The sequence below is a fragment of the Pleurodeles waltl genome, chromosome 3_1 (assembly GCF_031143425.1).
Source record: "Pleurodeles waltl isolate 20211129_DDA chromosome 3_1, aPleWal1.hap1.20221129, whole genome shotgun sequence".
NCBI classification, from domain to species: Eukaryota; Metazoa; Chordata; class Amphibia; order Caudata; family Salamandridae; genus Pleurodeles; species Pleurodeles waltl.
Window position 1 is genome coordinate 1,842,407,197 of NC_090440.1, and position 22,863 is coordinate 1,842,430,059.

Below are 22,863 nucleotides of genomic sequence, written 5' to 3' on the forward strand. Positions count from 1 at the left end.
CTGATTCCTTAAAAATAATGCATTTCATACATCGTAGAAGGCTATTTTCCTTTGCAAAAGGTGGACTTTTGCGATTCGCACTGTTTGCAAATGCAAAATACTTTGAGACATCTGGCCCATGGAGTTTGGGGACTCTGAAATCACAATTTAAAAATACCTCTTTTGATAAAGTTGGATTTTACATTGTCTGTTTGAAAATGCTACTTTTAGAAAGTGGGCATTTTCTTTCTTAACCATTCTGTGCCTCTTCTTAGCTGCTCAATACACGTCTCGGTCAGACTGACAGTTGAGCTATTTGTGATTTCACTCTAGACAGTGGCACAAAGGGAGGTGAGGTATGTCCTGCATATCCTGTTGAGTCTTCCTGGTCTAGAGCAGGAGGAAGGAGCTGACACCTGCACTTAAAAGGGTGGTGCCTGCCCTCACACTAAAAAGACTCCGACCCCCTGATATGTGTCTGGGGCAGGGTAAGGAAGAGGCACAGTCTTGTGCACTACAAAGACTTACCTTTGAAGGTTGCCTACTTCAAAGGCAGAAATGAGTGTTTGTATTGGACTGCTGACCCCATAACTTCAGATTACTTCTGGGTCAAGAGGAACCTCTGCCAAGGAGAAGAACTTGATGCTTTAGGAGGACCTGTCACTCTGCCTGTTGCTTTTCAGTGCTGGCCTGCTGCTGCTGCTGCTTCTGCCTGAAGAGAGAAAGTATTGGACTTTGCTTTCTGAATACCTGCTTGTGAAGTTTCTCAAAAGGCTTGGACTAAGATTGCCCCCTATTCAGAAGTCTCAGGGACATCAAAGACTTCATCTGCCAGTGACTGGGCTCTTCTGCTGAGAGTCCTGACTTGTAAGTGATGCCAAATCCAGTCCCTGGGCCTTCAGAAGTGGAAGTTGGGAACCTGCAGGAGAAAATCCATGCACCGTTGTATGCGTCAGAAAGCTCAATGCAGCGCCTGTCCCGTGGCTGAAAATTAAATGCAGTGCCTGTCTCACCGCTGGAGAATCGATGCAGCACTGATCTCAGCACGGGTCCTTCACGCAGCGCATAGGAATTTTCCACGCAATGACCCTGGGCATCAAAATCTCCAACATCACCGCACAGACCTGAGGCTGCTTGTCTGGAAATCGATGCATCCCTTCCCTGTGAAGAAAGAATCAATGCACTGCTTGCCCGTAGGAGAAAGAATCGATGCCATGCCTCACTTGCGAGTAAGGAATCAACAAATCACTTGCTTTTCCAATGCACGCTCACCCATGCATTTTTATTTTTGACACATACTTCTAAATCCCATCCCCCTTCTGATGACTGTCTCATGTGTCCAAGAAGTTTTTTCTGGTGTGACCTTGACCTTACCCCTGTCCCTCAATACCACACCCTAAAAGTCCTCTGTCTTGTCCAAGGCTGTCCCTTCCACCTCTAAGGCCTCTGGTGCTCCCCTTGCAAGCACCCATACCCCTCCCCACCAAGAATAAGCCCACCCCTCCCAAGAAGTAGCCCCCCTCCCAAGCCCAAGCCTAAAAACCCCTCCCAAGTCCGATCCCCTCAAGCCCCCAATCCCCAGATAATTTCCTGAAGTGCCTGCTTTTCCCTTTGATGCCCCTTCCTGTGGAGGTTACATGGCAGTCAGGAGTCAATTAGGGGCACAACACTTTGCTATTTAGGCAAATCTGATGGACTGGCCTATGGCCTTGGAGTTTCCAAAGGTTTGCATATAATCAACCCAAACAGTTTTTTGTTTTTGTTTGGGTACAACTTTGCCTTGTACTTCCTTTTCTAGCTTTATGTTGTTCCTGAGTGACTTAGTAGTAGTGTGCCTGCAGCTGTGTCTGTTTGAGTCTGCTTGCTGCTCCATGTGGTGATGTTTGCAGTATTGGAGTTTGTGTGCAGTGCTGGTGTTCCCCAAGAGGATGTTATGCGTTGTGTGTGTAGGTATGTGTGTGCATTTGCAATTTTGGTATTGTGACATTGTGTAGTGTTTGTTGTGGTATGCATTTCTTATTGTGTTGAGGAATGTGGGCATGTATGGTGTTGGACTTGTTCCCATGATATGGCTTCTGTTCTGATGAAATGTGTAATATCTTGAGTTTTGTATATGCAGACATGGAGTGTGTTCACTTGTGCTAGCTGTGTTTGCATTTACCGGTGTATGTGTCCATTTAGGTGTGTGTACCTTACAGCTGGTTCTCGTAGAGGTCTGTCCCATGCATATAGGAGTTGTGACACTTTCTTGACTTGTCCTTCCCCATTGTTTAGATGTGCATGACAATTGTTTTTAGTATTGTTTGTCCCTCTGTCCCATGTAGGGCCATTTCCTGTCGACATGTTGATTGAGGTCCTGTTGGGAGTTTGATATGTCCCAGTACAGTCCCCTTCCCTCAGTGTCCTAGTTGATCCCATCCCACATATGTAGGTAGAGTTGTGAAATTGTTCCTGGTGTATTTGTCTCCCTGTGTTTTGTGCATGGTATTGTGCTTCCATTGCGGTGTGATGTGTGTGTAGTGTGTGTCCATTGCAGGTTTCTTTACTGGTGATGTTGTTTGTGTTCTGTGCCACAGAGATTGAGATGTGTGTTGTATGTGGGGACAGTCCCTGGCCAGTGGAAGATGTAAGTGGGTGAATTTTATTTGTATATGTGCTGTAGGTGTGTTGCTGTTGCTGTGTGTGACAATGTTGTGTAGCCTTAAGTGTCCCTGTGCCTGAGCTGTGTGGCCATGTGCATTTGTGTGCTGTTGCCACCCAGTATGAGTGTGCTAGCCAAAGTGTGTGCATCATGAGTGTGTACGTGTCCTTGTTGCTGTGTGACAGCGAGTGTATATTGGGTAAAACGTGTAGCTGCTGCCTGTGGCATTCCCCCATGATGTGTTCGCCGGCACTACATGCAGTGTTTAAGGGTTAATGATACAGGTAATGTACAGGTAATGATCTGTACTTACGGTTGGTGTAGTCCGCATTGACGTTGATTTCAGTGTCTCTAAATGAGCAGGGGCATGACATTTGTCAAGGGCTCCACGGCGGCCCTCGGATGTGTGAAGCTGCCTGCAGGTGAATGTCTCCCTTTACACTGTTTGCTTCCTCCAGCTTGTCCCTTGTGGATGGGCCGCCACGGGTCACATTGGAGGTGTGCAACCTCTAAATGGGTCTAGCGGTAACATACGCTCCGACGGCCTGTTTGTGCTTGCTTGTGACCGTGGCAGTTTGTGCTGCCTGGTGGTGGGGGCGGACCGATGGCAGTCTTCTGTGGGTATGGCTGCCAAACTCGTAATATGGTGGTCCGCTCCACCAGACCACTGATGGACAAACCGACACCACCAACATGGCAGTCACAGGACTTCCAAACTCGAAAACAGCCCCTTAGTGTATGGACTTTCAAATATATATATATTTTTTTCAAAGTAAATTATTTTTGTTTTTTGTGCAACAGTAACTATTTGTTTAAATTTTAATTGGTTTATTTCTGGTGCTACTTTGTTTATTAGGTAGCAAGGGGTGTCTGAGTGGTATAGTAGCGTTTTGATATTCACCATGTATGGTGTAAATCTGAGTGAAAGGTTTGGGTCACATTTTGAATGTCCCATCCATCATCCATGTTTAACATTGGCTTACATGTAATGTTATCTGCCATAGCAGATATACAAGTGAATTTCTCATTGTTAACGTTGTCATGTAGGAGGAAGGGTTCTTCATAATTTGTACTGGTTAAATGTTCAGGAATTTAGGTATCTTCGTATCGTCTGAGACAAGAGCAGTTTCTATTTTGGCAGTCACCGCAACCATGACTAAAAATGCTGTGAGGACCTTCAATCTCTGTGCTCTCTTTAAATCACCAATTAGACAGACATTAGCACACAATGGAGGCGTTAGGTCTGCCTAGTTGGGCAATCATTGGCATGTTGGGAGCAGAGGTGGGCAAAGCCACACTTCCAGATCAAAAGGTTGTACGCTGCCATCACACAAATAACTTGTCACTAAAGCATTGTTTGTACAGCCAGCTTGGAGCCAGGGCAGGGGATCTTCAAAAACGTCAAAGGGAGTTTGCTTGAAGCTTCTGCTTCAAAGGAGGCACCAAGTATAAAAATAAAACCCTCTGTCCTACTCTTCCGTTCACTTTCAGTACCTGTGGAAGGAGTCTCAGGGGACTGCCTTCTGCTGTCTTCTTCAGAAGACTGCTTTGCTTCACCTGGAAGGTGCTATCCTGCCTTGAGCCTGTGTTGAACCTTAAGGTTTGCCCTGCTGCTTGGACCCTGCTCCACTGCTTGAACCCAGGACTACCATAGTGGCATCAGTGGTTAGTTGGATGGCCTCTATATCAAAGCCTCCTGGACAGAAAAGACTCCAATAATCTTGCACCCCAACCTGGACTCAGCCATAGTGAGTCCTAACCCCACACATAGTACTCCCTCAGTCCTGGATCCTTGGTGGTGGTGTTAAAGGTGTTCAGATAGCCAAAATCTAAAACTCAGGATGCAGCACATGTTTGGCTAAAAGCTACTCTCAGAACTGAGAGGAGACTGGGACCAACCTGCTTGTGTATTCGTCCAAGGTGGTTCCAGGATTGGCCTGAGTTCACGGCAGCTCCCGCTATGTTCTTCTGTGCAGAAGCAAATCCTGCCCAGCGTTCCTTCACCAAAGGGGTATTCAGCCTTATGAAACTTTTTTCGGCTACAGTATCCAGCCTCTTTATTTTGGGGATTTTTGTCTTCCAAAAAAGAGACTAAGGGCCTGATTTAGATTCTGGTAGAGGGAATACTCTGTCACTAACATGACGGATATCCCGCCTGCCGGATTACGATCCCCATAGGATATAGTGGGATCGTAATATGGTGGACGGGATATCCATCACGTTTGTGATGGAGTAACACTCTCCGCCAGGATCCAAACCAGGCTCTAATTCAGAACATAGAAATCTTTTTGCTGAAATGTGTTATAAGTCCGAGGGTATATGCCAAATCCACTTCTTGCATCCAACTTGCGCTCCATCATGTTTGGGTGTATTTTTCAACTTTGACCCAGTCTCATGTGACGAAGGGGCATATATATATACTCTGCTTTCACCGAATTAGTGTAATTTTTTTTACTCTAATTTGGTGCAAAACTAACTCCAAATTTATACTTTGGTGCTTGACCCCTCTAGCACCAAATTTATGGAGTTAAAGTCATTTTTTGAAAGTGGAGACCTACTTTGCCTTAATGAGATGCAAGGTAGGCGTTCCGAGGCAAAAAATGACTCTATGGCCTTAACGCCATATTTAGGGGCATATTTATACTCTGCAGCATATTTATACTCTAATTCGGTGCAAAACTAACTCCATATTTATACTTTGGTGCTAGACCCATCTAGTACCAAGGCCCTGATTTTAAAATAAATTGCACCGCATTAACGTCATTTATGACGTAAAAGTGGCGCAAACTTACAAAATATTGGCCCTTATTTATACTTTTTGCTGCAAAACTGCACTAACTCAGTTTTGCACCAAAAAGTTTAGCACCGGCTTGCACCATTTCTGTGCACCAGCCGGGCACCATATTTATGGAATGGTGCAAGCCGGTGCAAAGGGTAGGCTAGAGTTGGCTTTAGGCAGGTTAGAGTAAAAAAAAATGACTCTAACCAGATTAGCGTCATTTTATGGTGCTAAACCTACCATGCCACATGACTCCTGCCTTAAAAAAGGCAGGAGTCATGCCCACCACCCCAGTGGCCAGCACAGAGGACAGGCGTCCCCTGGGCATGGCCATTGCACCCTGTGCCATGTATGGGGGCCCATTTCAGGGCCCCCTATGGCACTTTCAAAAATAAAATGCACTTACCTGTACGTACCTGGGATGGGGTCCCCCATCCTCGCAGTCCCTCTAGTGTGGGTGGGGGTGCCCCTAGGGCCTATGGGGGGCACCTCTGGGCTTATTCCATGGTGTTCCACCATGGAAATAGGGCCACAGGTCCCCTAACGCCTGCCCTGACCCTGGTCTTAAAAAATGGGGCAAAGCAAGCTTTGCCCCATTTTTTGACCCCTCCTCCCTCCCTTGCACCATTTTTACATGGGAGTATAAATATGGTGTTAGGGCCATAGAGTCATTTTTTTGCACAGGAACGCCTACCTTGCATCTCATTAAGGCAAGGTAGGTTTCCACTTCCAAAAATTGACTTTAACTCCATAAATTTGGTGCTAGACCGGTCTAGCACCAAAGTATAAATATGGAGTTAGTTTTGCACTGAATTAGAGTAAAAAAATAATTACGCTAATGCAGTGCAAACAGAGTATAAATATGCCCCTTAGCGTCACAAAATGATGCAAATCTGGTCCGAATCATTTATTTTGACTCATAACTGCCTAACGTCATTTTTTTTTTAAGATAGCCTACCCTTTGCACCGGATTGCACCATTCCATAAATATGGTGCCCAGCTGGTGCTAAAAAATGGTGCAAGCCGGTGCAAAACTTTTTGGAGCTTAACTGCCTTAGTGCAGTTTTGCACCAAAAAGTATAAATAAGGCCCTAAATGTCTGAGGTTCATAAGTCCGGTTCTACTGATTCAATTGATGTAGTTTTGATATCAAATAATTTATGAAAATGTACTCTATTTCACTAAATTGGTGTAGGATTTTTCTTGTGTTGTGTTTTCACTTTATTACTGTTTGTGTGTTGCATAAATACTTCACACATTGCCTCTAAAATAAACCTGACTGCTTTGTGCCAAGATACTGTACTGGAGGGTTAAGCACAGGTTAATTTAGAGACTTTAGTGGTTCACACTGACTGGGATTGTGGCTTTTCCTTGAGTAGGGTTAAGACCCCACTCATCCAACAATCCAATTCTCACAATGCATATATAATTTTTTAAATTTTTTTTGGTTAGTGTAAAATACTGTTATTACACTGTTTTGTGATCAAAAGCCTGTTTTTTGCAATTACAATGTAGTCGATATTGTGTGTTGCAGTATTTTTGTAGAGGTGTTTTTAAAGGTAACGATAATTGTGTTATCGATATAAGTAAAAATAGATCATTTTAACTGGAATATTTTGTTTGGCATTATGGCCCTCATTCCGACTTTGACCGGCGGCGGTAATTCTGACTTTCCCGCTGGGCTGGCGGGCGGCCGCCTTCAGGCCGCCCGCCAGCCCAGCGGGAAAGATGCTTCCACGATGAAGCCGGCTCGGAATCGAGCCGGCGGAGTGGAAGCTGTGCGACGGGTGCAGTGGCACCCGTCGCGTATTTCACTGTCTGCCAAGCAGACAGTGAAATACTTGTAGGGGCCCTCTTACGGGGGCCCCTGCAATGCCCATGCCAGTGGCATGGGCACTGCAGGGGCCCCCAGGGGCCCCGCGACCCCCCCTACCGCCATCCGGTTCCCGGCGGTCGGACCGCCGGGATCTGGATGGCGGTAGGGGGGGGTCGGAATCCCCTCGGCGGCGCAGCAAGCTGCGCCGCCTTGGAGGATTCAATGGGGCGGCGGTACACTGGCGGGAGACCGCCAGTGTTGTCGGTCCGACCGCGGCTTTACCGGTCGGAATCCCCATTGGAGCACCGCCGGCCTGTCGGCGGTGCTCCCGCGGTCCTCCGCCCTGGCGGTCTTTGACCGCCAGGGTCAGAATGACCGCTTATGTGTGTTTTCATTTAGTTAAGTATAGAAAGTCAGTATTTTGGAAAATTATATTTATTTTCTGATATTTTTGCAAAGCAATATTATTAGCAATATTAGATCACTGATCCGGTAAGATTGATCTGGTACTTTACATGTTACATGTCTCAAATGAATGCACTGGATTTGGTGAAATCACATGTAATGACCATTGCCATTGCCCATGAGGGGAAAAAGTGTCTTCTTAAAGTGCGAGACTACATTCATGCACCTGCCATTCAACAGTGGTGTGAACTTGGTCATCTAGTGGCTGAGAAATCCACATATTTCACTAAAGCTAAGCTGGATATTTTTCTGATTAGCCATGCAGATGGAAGGAAAACACTTGGTCAATATACTTACAGTATCTGAGACTAAATTTATCACATTAGCTACATGCAATGTGGGTGTCTTTTAAGGGCACTAACTTCCGAGTCATATTAAATAGTTTTTTATGCCTCCGACTGGCTTTCTCGCCCTCATTTATCATAAATCAGGAGGCCCCTTTGACATACCTGCAATACACCTTGATCTTTGCCCCTCTTTAACCATGGTTAACCAGCTGGGTAAAACTAACAGCCTTTTTACACATTCTCTGGAAGGACATCTTTGGAAAAAAATACTTCTCGAAAGTTACAGATAGCTTACATTCATTTGATATGTTACGTCAGGATAGCCCTCTTTGCATGCCTCTAGATAGGATACATTTCAAGGAAAAAAAAACTGGTACTATAGCAGACCAACGTGAAGCTTTAGAATTCGTAAAATCCATAGTGAAATTGTATGGGCCCTTGATATTTTCTCTTAGAGGTGTGCAACACTCGGAGAGGAATTTGTTGACTAGTTATAGAATGGGTCAAATGAGTTAAACACAGCTATACTTTTAAAGCATAATGCACTTTCTGCCTCTCTTTATGCACACATGCCATCCCAAGAAATCCCTGCTTAATAAAGATAAGGATTATTGACTCTCTCCTTCCTTGCATTCACAGAATGTAGGCAGCATCTGCAGCAGCAGCCCAAGCATGTGTGTCAATGCACAATACAGAGCATTTGGCAGCGGTGAAAGATTCCCTCACACACATTACAGGTAGAAGATGGTTATCAGCAGTGCAAACTAAAATAGTTTCACATATTAAACAGGCCTCACATTGGCAGCAGCATCTAAGTTTTTTTCAGGCACAGAATATCCTGAGTAAAGTATTGAGGTGCATGAGACACTGAAGCTTATAGCCAGATGTAGACTCTGGTTCAGCGAGAGGTCTTCTTGAACCTCCAGGCTCAATATGAGCTGAGCTTTCTTGTGGCTTCTGCCTGTAACCCACACTCTACCCTCATGTAAAAAGAAAAAAAGGCAAATCATTAAACTTTGATGTCAAACAGTAGCAACTTGGGGATACTCTTCTAGTGTCTGCATAACACAGTATAATACTAAAAAACGTGGGATCAATCTTAGCTGAGCCATTTGACCAAATGTTGTGATCCTAGGCAATTAATTTATTTTATTGTGCTTCCTATGTTTTTATTATTACATATGAGAAAACCTTGAAATACAGGAGTATGTATCCTGTTAAAAAGAAATCTCTTGTGTTTCACTTACCAAACTATAACGCTGCTCTGTGTAAAATAAGAATACAGCAGGCATAGTTAGGTTGCACAGAACAACTGACTTGTCGATTAATTCACTAATGATATTGTCATGAGAGTGGGGGTGGGGTCATGACATTTCTAAGTTCATGTTTAAAAACTATCAATTTTAAAAAATGCCTCTCAATGCAGTGATGTAATATAATGTACTAAGGTGAAACACCTGTCAAAGAAATACACTTTTTAGAATTTTGAAAACAGTTTATCATACTTTAATATAATATTTGTTGCACAATTTCCATGCCAAATGTTCCCATGGTTTAGCTCCTCCCTTAGCTCTTAGAGCCAAGGTGGGCTTTTAGATCCACAAAAGACCCTTGCCCCTTTAACTGTTGAGACTTTTCTCCCCCCGGTGCTTTGCCCTTTTTTGGCTATTTGGGGTAGTTCACACTTAGGGCTCCATAACGTTTTTCCACATAAGGTATCCACGCCTAATTTGCATCCTTTTTTTCCAACATCCTGGGGATTCTAAAGGTACCAGGGTTTGTGGATTCCCCTGGTGGGAACTAAGAGAAGAGGGAAAATATAGCAAAATGTTGAGATTTTTAGAAGAATAAGGGAGAAAGTGCTCCACATAACAGTGTCTGTTTTTTTCCAAAGAATGGCATCCACAAACGGTTTGCTGAACTATAGTCACCATCTAACCATTTTTCAAGAACATACAGAGCTGAATCCAAAAAACACATTTTGTTCCACAGTTTGGGCATTTGTTTAGAAGGTAGCCCATTTTCTCTATTTTTTGTGCTCTCAACTTACTTCCAGTTTGAAACATATAGGTGATCCAAAAAAGCTAAGGATTTCTGAAAAGGTGAGGAATTCCAAATTCAGCAAGAGGGTCATATGTGTAGATCCCTCAAGGTTTTGCTAAGAAAATAACTGTTGAAACGAAGAAATATCGAAAATGAGTAGGAAAAATGGCCATTTGTGACAACATTTTCATCTGTAACTTTTTTCACTATGGCCGATTAACAAAAGCAATATACCATTACATCCGGTAGACCCTTCTCATTGCGGGGATAGATAGGGTTCGTAGGTTGTCCAAGAACCCAAGGTACCCAGTGCCAACAACTGAACTTCACCGTACAGTGGCTTTTCATTGAGTAGCGAGTAAAGACCAATCCTTACAGTGAAATAGGCAGTGAAAAATGGGTGTCAAGGAAATAGGCACAAGATATAGAGTTTAGGAGGATGTGGTTATTTCTATTTCTCTGAATCTGTGGCTAGCCATACTAGAGTATGATTTGGAGGGTATTTTTCAAAATGTCATCTTTCTTTTACACTGGCTTACATTCGAAAGGTACAAATGCTGTGAAATCCAATAGGCAATAGCAAATACTCTAGTATTTCATATGCCCACAAGTCCCCTGATAAAAATGGTACCTCACTTGTGTGGGTAGGCTTAGTGCTCACAACAGGAAATGGCCCAACATGCAACATGGACACAGCACATTTTTCCACAGAGAACTGACCCCTGTTTTCCAATGCAGGTAGCTCAGGATTTTGGACCCTAATTCATCCGGCACCTAGGGAAATCTAGGCAAACTGTAATTTTTTTTTTAACTAGATACATAGGGGTATGCAGGGTGGTCTGCCCTGCATGGCTCAGACCTTGCTTGTTATTACTCAGAATCACTTGCAAATCTCAAGCTTTCATCATAAAAACACTTTTTTCTCACATTGATGCAATGGAAAGTTCTGTAATCTGCACAGAGCCACAGACTTTCTTAAACCTGATTTTTCTCCAGGTCTCCTGATATAAATGGTGCCTCACTTGTGAGGGTAGGCTTAGTTTCCATGACAGAAAAAGGCCCAAAACCCAACATGGAAGCAGCACATTTTCTATCAAAAACTGGGCCTTTTTTCCAATGTAGGTAGCTCAAGTTTTTTGACCCTAGCTCATCCAGCACCTAGGTAAATCTAACCAACCTGAACATGTTGAAAACTAGACACCTAGGGATATCCATGGTGGGCTGACCTGCTTGGCTTTCCCCAGTTTTTCACCCAGAAACTCTTGCAATCCTAAAATTTTTAATAAAAAAACACACTTCTGTCACATTTCTTTGATGGAAAGTTCTGGAACCTGCAGGGAGACACAAACTTCCTTCCACCCAGCATTTTCCATAGGACCTCACTTGTGTAGGTAGGCCTAATGCCTGCGATAAGGAAGGGCCCAAAATGTGTTGTGGGGATAATGATAACTAGGGTTGGAGTACTAATTTGCCCTGGGATCAGTAAACCATTTAGGGAAACCTATCAAATCCAGACACTTCTGAAAAGTAGACATCAAGGGGAGTCCAAGGAGGAACCGCTTGTGTAGATCCCCTAAAGTTTTCTTACCCAGAATACCCTGAAACATGAAACATTGAATAAAACAACTATTTTTCGTTGCATTTCCATGACATAAACTGCAGGAACATGCAGGGATCCACAAACTTCCTACCACCCAGCATGCTCCAACTTGTCCCAATAAAACACTACCCCACTGCATGCTCATTCACTACAATGCATTTCAGTGGGGTTCTAATATGTAAATTGGTCCCAAGATGGCTGCCAGCACTTTCTGGTTGCAGTACTGACAGCCAATCAGATCTCACTTTGAGATCTGTGCTTAGGCTCTGCGTAGATGTACTATTTTTTTCTTTAATATCTTGAAAACCACTGAATGGATTTACACCAAATAACAAAAAACGAAGTTTCTGGACCAAAAGCTGGTGTAATTCCGTCCAACTGTTTGGGCTGTAGTTGTGTCCAAAAACATCTATCAGAATTATCATGGTAAGCACACTTTTTTTTACTGTCCTTTTTCTCGGTCCCTACTTGATGGATCACAGAATACCGATGCCAATACGAATGCTGTGAATGGCTGGCCACAACCTGAGCAGAAAGTTGTGGTCACCATTTTAGGCAATGGGACACGGTAATGGAACACAGTCCCTAGGACTAAAAATTCTAATCAAAAGTGCTATGAGGGGTCAGGGTGGAAACTAGGGGCAAGATGTAGCAAAGAGATTGCGAGTCGCAAACGGCGAAAATCGCAGTTTGCGAGGCACAAATGCCTCTTTGCTATGTAGAAATGCATTTTGCGAGTCGTATCCGACTCGCAAAATGCATTTCCGACTCGCAAATAGGAAGGGGTGTTCCCTTGCTATTTGTGACTCGCAATGCAATTCATTTTCATTTGCGACCGCGAAAGCGGTCGCAAATGAAAGCGCAGTTACCATCCACTTGAAGTGGATGGTAACCCAGGCGCAAACGGGAAGGGGTCCCCATGGGACCCCTTCCCCTTTGTGTCTGGAAAAAATAATAATTTTTCTGAGCAGGCAGTGGTCCAATGGACCACTACCTGCCCTGAAAAATACCGAAACTAAAGGTTTCGTTTTTTTTTTCAAAGTGCAGCTCGTTTTCCTTTAAGGAAAACGGGTTGCACTTTGAAAAAAAAAAACTGCTTTATTAAAAAGCAGTCACGGACATGGTGGTCTGCTGTCTCCAGCAGGCCACCATCCCCGTGAATGCCCATACTCACAATGGAGTCGCAAACTGCGACCCACCTCATTAATATTGATGAGGTGGGTCTTTGCGACCCCATTGCGAGTAGCAGAAGGTGTCTGAGACACCTTTCTGCATACCAAATTGCGACTTGCAATTTGCGAGTCGCAGGGACTCGCAAATTGCAATTTGCAATTTGGGAATTTGCTACATCTGGCCCTAGGTGTCTTTGAGGAAACCAGGTATTTTTTCCACACATGATATTTGTGAATTTGTTCTCACCGTCAGTGTGGCTCCATGTAACTTTGTGACAAATTTGCAAATATCGGTGAAAAAAAATACAAAAAAAATACATTCACAGACTCATTCAGACACAAATGCATTCACTCATAAACACTCTCAGAGATTAATTTAACCTCTCACACGGAAGCAATGCAGCCCCAGGGACCACCACCTCCAGGCATTTCTGTGATTATGTGCGGGGGCTGTAAATAATTAGACCGCACCCGGGGCACGACTTATAGTTTCCTAATGGCATGACCTACAGTTACTTGAAATAACACTAACAGCTGCGTTTCTATGACTTCGTACATTAAAAATGTGAGCATAACTATAACGTTGTTTTTTTAAGTGACGATACACACACACACATCTGTATCACACAACAATTCACCTTGCTTATCAGAGGCAGTGAAGGTGAGTTACAAAAAAGGAGATGTCAAAGAGTTTTATTGGCTAAAAAGAGCAGACCGCATTTCGACCAAGGTTGGTCTTCATCACATGACCTGAGGTTTGTAAGCTATCCTCTAAAATTCTACAGATCCAGTTGAAATGGAAAACAGACTTCATTGCAGTGTGTTGCCTCATATTATTCCATCCAAATGCAAAATATTTATTACTTGTGAAGAAAACAGAAAATGTATTACAAAAAGAAAATAATAATGCACTGATTCATCATTAGAAATATCAACCACTTCTGGTGCGTTTGTTATGATTGAGTTAATTTTCACTTGTTACTGATCAAAGACCATAGTGATCATCATAATTCTAAGTACACAATAATATGAACAGGAACTGTTGACTATAGTGATGCAATTCCATTTACAGAGATTTCATCAGTAAATATTCTTGTTGTACTCATAGGTAAAATCTCAATGCAAAACCACGCTATTGCCTCCCTCTCCAATGGAATTAGTGAATAGGAGCCAGTGATGCTGTAGTCATTTTTTTTAGTTAATTGTCTTGAAGTGATGGTTGGATGTTGGTTCTTTTACACTAGTTTTGTTTTGTCAACCCTGTTCTTTACAGATGGATGTTTCACCTTCATGGACAATATGCACATTGATATGATCAGCAGTGTCACATTAACTACTGTGCAAATATAAATGGAATATTGGCTACTGGAAGCCTGGATCAGTGTTTGAGATATCAGTGATGTCACCAGTTATGTTAATGACCATGCCATCAGTGATGGAATATGTGAGGTCATAAGTGCATTACAGGGGTGTAAGTTATAGTTGGGTCAGGTAAATATAACTGCTGAATTTCTATGGTTTTGTATGAATGAAATCTGAACCTGTCAGGTCTGTGTAACCTTTGTTTCTTTCAGTGAATTTCAAAGATGTTTCAGATGCTAATTCCTAACTGTAACCTCTCTGTAACCTATTATTTGTTCTGTAAATTTCAAGGTTTTTTTACAAACACACTGGGGGTTTGCCCACAGGGCCTGGAATGCAGCCCGTCTCTGTGGCCAATGTACAGAATGCATGTAACCGCATGCAAATCACGGCCCATGGTCCACTGTAATAGAAGAACAACATATTTACCTTCATCAAGTATTGCACATTTGTTTGTAATGTGCAAAGTCAAAAACTTAATATCATTTGTACTTTGCAGAAGTGAAGAATGTTATGTTATGCCAATTTGTAAAGCGCATGGCTACCCAAGGGCCTTCCAGCATTGGAAGCGAGACACTGAGAGCCGACAGAAAGGTTATGCTTTGAACAACCAAGTTTTAAGAGCTTTCCGGAAGGATAGTTCATGACTGATGAGGCGAAGACTGAGTGGTAGGGAGCTCCATAGCTTGGTCCCCTGATAGGCCAGAGAACCTCCACTCTATCTAGACGTCTTTACTCTGGGAATCACTGCCAGTAGAGGAACTAAGCTGTCTAGAAGGTGTACAAAAGGAAGCCAATGTCCTAAGCAATAATGGGCCTCTATTGTGCAGGGCTCTGTGCATTTAGCACAGGGTCTTAAATTTTATCCCATGTGCCGCAGGAAGCCAGTGAAGAGAAGAAATTGCAGATTTGACTGATTCATGCCTCGGTATATTTAAAAGCAGACCGGCCGAGGCATTCTGAACCACTTGTAGCTTTTTAATCACAAATTTAGGGGATCCAATATATAAAGCATTTCCATAGTCCAGACGCAACCTAATCATGGCCTGTATGATGAGTCTTTTGGCAACAAATGGGAGAATTAACAAAACATTCCTCTAAAGCCTGAGCAAACAAAAAGAGGTTGCAGAGACCTTATTGACATGATGTGCCATAGTGATTTGAAGATTGATGCTCTTGATGAGTTCTTTAGGAGGCGGAAGATTTCCCAATCCTTCCAAGATCGAGGGATTAGATCTCAGTTGTGAGTGATGTCCAAGTATCATCACCTCAGTCCTATTATTGCTGAGTTACAGCCTACTTGGTGATATCCATTCCACTACAGCTTTGAAGGCATGGGCAAGTAATGCACAGTTTGCGCTGGAATTTGTAGATAGTGATACTTTTAACTGTGTGTCGTCCACATACGACACTAGGGACAGCCCAAAAGGTTTAACAACTTCTGCAAGAGGTAACAGATAAATGGTAAACAAGGTGAGGCTAAGAGAAGACTCCTGAGGCACTCCACAGCTATTCTTGACAGGGTAAGAAAAATAGGACCTGCCCAAGACCTGATGTGATCTGCCCTTAATAAAGGATGTAATCCATATAGGGCGGACCCAGATATTCCTATCTCTCGTATTCTACCAAGTTATATGTCGTGGTCCACTGTGTCAAATGCAGCACTGAGATCCAGAAGAAGAATTACTAGGCAGAGCAGCGTCTAAGTTAGGCTTTTTCAGAAGGGGTTTGATAATGGCATGTTTCCATTGTTGGGGTACTATACTCCAGGACAGTGAGGAGTTCAAAAGATTAGTGATAACGGGTACCGTAACTGAAGCACCTAATGCCAACACATGAGGAGGGGCTGGATCGAGGGGGGAACCTGACTTAAGGGTGGTAAGAGATTTCAGCACTGAGTCTTCGGATATGGGAAGAAATTCCAAAAAAGTGGTGAGACACAAAGACTGAAGCCCCATCAGCTCCGAGGACTGGGAAACAGCTGTAGGAAGAGTTGAATAGATGTCTAGAACTTTTTGTTGAAATAACATTGTAAGGTTATTACTATGTTCTTGGGAAGCCTCCATAAGAGCCGAGTTCTGCTGCAGCTGGGTAATTTCTTTAAATATCTGAAAAATCTCCTTAGGGGAGTTTGATGCCAGCTCGATTTTCGCTGCATACTATGTAGATTGGGCTGCTTTAATTTCTGAGTGGTAGCACCTGATGGCTCTTCTGTATTCTTGTTTTAATGACTCATCATAGGATTTTTGCCATCTTCTTTCTGATTTCTTACATTCTCTTTTGAGGTGTCGAAGGTGAGGAGAAAACCAAGGAGCACATTTCCTACGACATCCTTCGGCTTTAATAGAACAGGGCAAAAGCACATCTAAGCTGGTAGTAATCCAGCTATTCAAAGTTTCTAACAAATCTGTAATATTGTCCTTGATGGAGGGTTTCAATCTCTCCAAGGTGTTAATCCAGGCTCTGGCTTTGAGATTATGCCAGCATCGGAAGGGTAGAGCTGTGTTGTGACAAAGTCTTCTGGAAATGGGAATGGCTAATTTGAGGGTTATCAGGAAGTGTTCAGACCAGGCCAGAGGAAGGGGAGCCAAAGGAATCAACTCCTCAATGTTTGAGAAAACTAAGTCAATGGTATGCCCCTTCACGTGCGTAGGGCCCTTGATCAATTGCACCAGGTCTAGAGCTTCCATATCCAAGAGTGAAGATCCAGTAGCGGGGTTATTTGTGTTCTCAGCACAAGTTGGGTTTAGTGCATGTTAGCTCAGCAATGTGGTCTGAGAGGGAGTATAGAAAGTTTTCAGGGGGGCCAGAGGGGGCGGGGGGGGTGATAAAACAGAACACCTGAAAAAGTAAACTGAGGATTCAAAGTGATAGAGAAGTACATACTTTCACAGCCTACTAACTGCAAAGGATGAGAATTAACTTTTAAATTGTCTCCATAATCGTGATTCCCCCACCTCTGGCAGACTCTATATCAAGCTTATTTATCAGATAGCCATGTGGTAAGGCCAAATCACTTTCAGGGGCAGAACCCTCATGAAGCCAGGTCTCTGTAAGAAAAAGGACTATAGGTGAGAGCTCATTCACAAGCAGATGTATATCCAGTGTGTGCGCTACCAGGAAGCAACAGTTTGCCAGGAGGAAGGTACATTTGTTTCCCTCCTGGATCAAAGAATCATCATTATCCAATGTTGGCGGGGGACCAGTGGCATTTGTTGCAATGGCCCATAATGATCATAGGGTCAAAACTCTGATTGCAAGTGATGAGAGAAACCGGCCTCAGGGCATGGAGGAGGTCGGAAGAATAGGAAATTACTTTCTTCTTCGAACGTACAGGGGGACCAGACCCCAGGCCCGACCTGGCACCGACGGTGCAGACAGGCTTGCCTTAGGTGGGCCCGCTGGGCGCATTCACTGCACGTTGCCTGCATCAGGGCTAAATATAGGCCAGCGAGTCGGGAAAGCGGCAACTGGACTGCTGAAAAATATAATGGCGGCTGGAGGCGTGCTATTGGGAAGGAGGAAAAAATGGTGACCTCCGAGAGCAAAAGTCCTCAAAGATATTCCTGGAACACCTGTCCATAAAACTAAAATGCATAGGAATATTATTTAAAACATATCATTTAAGAAGGAGATATGTAGTTTTATTGTACTTGTTTATAATTTAGGCTCCTCATGTTATTTTTATATCCATGTTGACAATGTACCGTCTTGAAGTAGCTATGAAGGGAAATGTACATACTTCTTTGCAGCATGAAAGGTTTCCTGTGTTTATTGGTACAGTTGGTTTAATATGCAGGATTTCCTTTTTGAACTGAACCGTCACATAGATTTGGGGTTAGTGGGAGATTTGCTAAACTTGTTGTGATTTTTAAGAACACATAAAAGTATATCTAGAAATTATTTTTTGAGGTGGGTCGTATACTAATTTAACTTTAGAAACACAGTTTAACATATTTTCTGTATTTTCTGTGACATTGTGACGTCATTGCGGTGTCTTCTCAAATACCATGTGACACAAAAATAAAAAGTTTTGATTGGCTAAAACAGATTTCGTGCTTAAAGAGAGGAAGTCCCTTTCCACTTTTCTTCTCTTTTCTGTGTTGCTATCTGGTTTGCCACCTAGTGTTACACCTGCTAGCAGTATTTCTTGGGTGATGTTGTCCTTTTTCAAATGGCAGCTTCCACTTCATTACAGGTGCCAGACCTTCAGGAGAATACATCCAGTTCTCCTGAAGATGAACAGCCAAGAAGGAAAGAGAGTATTGCTTGGATGTTTTTTCAATTCCATTTGGATAGAAGAAGGGCGTGGCATGACAGGTGCAATGCAATCTTTGCTCAAACATTTTGTCACAAGGAACATAAAAAAAAATGCAATGGGGCCTGTATTTTACTGACACATTTGCAGATCATATGCCCTAGACATTTGTTTTGAGCAGAGAAGGAGCAAGAGGCAGCATCTCAGCCTAAACCTGGAGAATTACAGGTGGGAGACACCATTGAAGTTTCTGGCACAGAAGTTTTTCTAGAAGTTATTTCTGACCTGAAAGATAATGGCATTTTTGGTAGGAAGTGTAACAAGGTGCTCTCAGTTGGGGAACAGTCATTTTCTGCCATTTTAGCTGACAAAAGCTGCAACAAGTGCTATTTTTTTTTTCCCCGTTTAATCCATATGCACCAATTGTATGCATGTTGTTTTTGTAGTTGTTTCATTCTAGTTTCTGTCCAAAAAACATGCTGTTAGACTTTTCATCCGTGGTGTGGTCTTCCTTACCTTTTTGCCGTGGTTTCCCAGGTTCTTGGTGGGTGCTGGACTATGGTTTTGCTGTTTTTGTTACTCTGGGTACTTTACCACTGCTAACCAGTGCTAAAGTGCAAGTGCTCCTATACAAAATGTGTATCTAATTGGTTCATCCATGATTACTTAGTACACTGCACTAGAGGTGCCCAGGGCCTGTAATCAAATGCTACTATTGGGCCTGCAGCACTGGTTGTACCACCCACACTAGTAGCGCTGTAAGCATGGCTCAGGCCTGCCACTGCAGTGTCTGTGTGTGCAGGGGGAACTGTAAATTCGATTTGGCAAGTGTGCCCACTTGCCAAGCCCAAACCTTCCCTTTTCTTACATGTAAGACACCCCTAAGGTAGGCCCTAGGTAGCCCCAAGGGCAGGGTGCAGTGTATGGTTAAGGTAGGACATATAGGCCCTCATTCCAACCCTGGCGGTCTCTGACCGCCAGGGCGGAGGGCAGCGGAAGCACCGCCAGCGTGGGCTATTCTGACCGCGGCGGTAAGGCCGCGGTCAGAAAAGGGGAACCAGCGGTTTCCCGCCGGTTTTCCCCTGGCCCAGGGAATCCTCCATGGCAGCGCTGCTTGCAGCGCCGCCATGGGGATTCCGACCCCCTTCCCGCCAGCCTGTTTCTGGCAGTTTTCACCGCCAGAACCAGGATGGCGGGGACGGGTGTCATGGGGCCCCTGGGGGCCCCTGCACTGCCCATGGCATGGGCAGTGCAGGGGCCCCCTAACAGGGCCCCATACAGATTTTCACTGTCTGCTTTGCAGACAGTGAAAATCGCGACGGGTGCCACTGCACCCGTCGCACCCCTGCAACTCCGCCGGCTCCATTCGGAGCCGGCTTCCTCGTTGCAGGGGCTTTCCCGCTGGGCCGGCGGGCGGCCTTTTGGCGGTCGCCCGCCGGCCCAGCGGGAAAGCCAGAATGGCATCTGCGGTCTCCTGACCGCAGAGCGGGCATTCGGCGGTGACTGCATGGCGGGCGGCAACCGCCGCCCGCCGCGGTCATAATGACCGCCATAGTAATGTGTTTTATATGTCCTGACAGTGAAATACTGTTAAATTAGTTTTTCACTGCTGCCAGGCCTGTCCCTCTCATAGGTTAAAATGGGGACTACCTTTAAATATGAGTAAAGTATAGATCCCCTTTGGAAGCGGATAGATATGTGGAGTTTGGGGTCTCTGAGCTCCCAATTTAAGAATACATCTTTTAGTAAAGTTGATTTTAAGAATGTGTGTTTTTGAAAATGCCACTTTTAGAAAGTGAGCATTTTCTTGCTTAAACTGTTTCTGTGGCTCCACCTGTTCGTGGTTTTCCTGTCTGGGTCAGTTTGACAGTTGGGCTGGTTGCACTTCTCACTAGACAGTGACACAAAGGGAGCTGGGGTGTAGGAGCCTGGCCTGGGCAAGGCAGGATTTCACAAGCAAGAGAGACTTTCCTTTGAAGTAAGCCTACTTCAAACGGCAAAGTGGGTATAAGGAAGGCACCCAAAACCACAGACTTTAGAACATTTCTGGAAACCAAGAGGAACCTCTGCCTGGAGAAGAGCTGAAGAGCTGAGGGAGAAGAGACTGTGCTTTGTGGAGCTCTCATGCAGTTGCTGCTTCTTTCTATGCTAGAGGACAAAGGCTGGACTTTGTGTGCCTTCCTTCTTGTGAAGAACTCTCCAAGGGCTTGAATTAGAGCTTGCCTCCTGTTGTTTGAAGTCTCAGGGACAGCAAAGACTTCTCTCTGCCAGAACCTGGAGCCTCTGCTGAGCCTCCTACTCTGCCAAGTGGTGCCCATCCAGTTCCTGGAATCCTGAAAGGAGAAGCTGGCAGAACAAGAGAGAGAAATCCAACCAAAGACCGTAGTGCAGGGAAAAGTTCGACACAACTCAGATCCGCGGCTGAAAAATGAATGCTCCACAGGCTTCATGGCTGAAAATCGATGCTCGCCTGCAGTGCAACTGGAAGATCGGCGCACGCGGCTGGAGAAATGATGTGCAGCATCGCTGACAGAGGCAGATGAGATGGTAACCAGCGCTGCGTGGTTTTCAGATCATCGTGCGGCTGAATTTCCGACTCAAACATCGCTGGGTGTGTAAAAAAGGCGCAAGCCGTGCCCGGACCCTAGAGTGCGGTTCGAATAGACACATAGCTCTCCTGCGGAGAGAAGAAACGACGCACACCGACTTGACTGAAGGAAAAACGACGCACGGTCTCGCTCGTGAGTGATATCAACGCATCGCAAGCCCTTTTTGATGCACACTCGCCTGTGAGGGGTTCTTTTTGACACACCCAGGTACATTTCCACGCTAACAGCGTTAGCTTTGTGTTTAAAATTACATGAAGACTCTTTTTGGTTTTTAATTGATAACTTGACTTGTGTATTGTGCATTTTTGTCGTTTTGGTCTTGTTTTGTTTAGACAAATATTTTCTATTTTGCTAAACCTGTGTTGTGTCATTTTGTAGTGCTTTCATTGAGTTACTGTGTGTGTTGGTACAAATACTTCACACCTAGCACTCTGAAGTTAGGCCTGCCTCACCAAGGGGGTGAGTGGTGGTTAGCTGAGGCTGATTCTCCTTTACCCTCACTAGAGTGAGGGTCCTTGCTTGGACGGGGGTAACCTGACTGTGAGCCAAAGACCTCATTTCTAACACACGCCAAAAAATTGTTAGTCCTGAAAAGAAAGAAAAAAAGAAAAAAAGGGTTTTTTTGGAAAACCTTATCTGGTTAAAAGAAAGATTAGACATACTATTTTTGTCTGTATGTCTTTGTATGCCCCTGTAGTATGTGTCTTTATATATCTGTGTTTAAGTGAATGATTGAGTAATTGTATATGTCTGACTAGAAGGGTATGTAAGGAGTTGTATGGGTGAGTTAGTGGGTGTTTCTATGTGTAAGTGTTTACTTGGGTGTGTTAGTGTATGTATGAGTATGGGTGTGTTAGGAAATGTGTCAGTGTGTGCCTGCATGTGCTAGTGTCTTTATTAGTATGTGTGTGAGTGTATCAGTATATGCATGAGTGTGTGCATGCATATGTCAGTATATGTATTAGTATGTGACTGGGTGTGTCAGTGTGTGTTCCAGTATGTGTCTGGGTATGTCAGTGTATGCATGAGTGTGTGCATGGGTGTGTCAGTGTGTGCATTATTGTGTGCCTGGGTGTTTAACTGTATGCCTCAGTGTGTGCCTGGCTGTGTCAGTGTCCATACTAGTATGTGCCTGGGTGATTTTGTGTACACATGAGTGTGTGCCTCAGTATGTCAGTGTGTGTGTCAGTGTGTGCATTGGTGTGTCAGTGTGTGCTTGGGTGTGCAACTGTATGCATCAGTATGCGACTAGGTGTGTCAATGTCTGTTTCAGTATGTGGGTTCGTCAGTGTATGCATGAGTGTATGAACTAGCGTGTCAGTGTATGAGTCAGTGCATGCCTGGTTGTCTAACTATATGCATCAGTGTGTGTTTGGGTGTGTCATAGTCTGTATCAGTCTATGTCTGGATGTGTTAGAGTGCACATGAGTGTGTGCCTGGGTGTGTCAGTCTGTGCATCAGTATGTGTCTGGTTATGTTAGTGTGTGCAAGTATGTGACTGGGTGGGTCATTATCTGTTTCAATATGTGCCTGGGGGTATCAGTATATGTATGAGTGTGTACATGAATGTATCATTGTATGCATTAGTGTGTACATGTGTGTGTAACTGTATGTGTCTGTGTGTACCCTACTGTGTTAGTGTCTGTAACTGTATGTGCCTGGTTATGTTAGTGTACACATAAGTGTGTGCCTGGGTGTTTCAGTATGTGCATCGGTGTGTCAGTGTATACTTTAGTGTGTGCATGGGTGTGTAAATGTATGTATCAGTGTGTGCCTGGGTATGTTAGTGTGTGTATCACTATGTGTCTGGTTATGTTAGTGTATGCATTAGTATGTGACTGGGCGGGTCATT

The 22,863-nt window shown here is 44.1% G+C and overlaps 1 long non-coding RNA gene across 3 annotated transcripts in view; it reads left to right on the forward strand.

The window, feature by feature from the left end:
• Positions 1–16,938, forward strand: part of LOC138285675 (uncharacterized) — a 251,710-nt gene extending 234,772 nt beyond the window's left edge. For all 3 annotated transcript variants that reach the window (XR_011201629.1, XR_011201627.1, XR_011201628.1), the window contains one exon: positions 14,056–16,938. This is a non-coding gene — a long non-coding RNA (uncharacterized lncRNA). The remainder of the gene's footprint in view (positions 1–14,055) is intronic.
• The last annotated feature ends 5,925 nt before the right edge of the window (positions 16,939–22,863 follow it).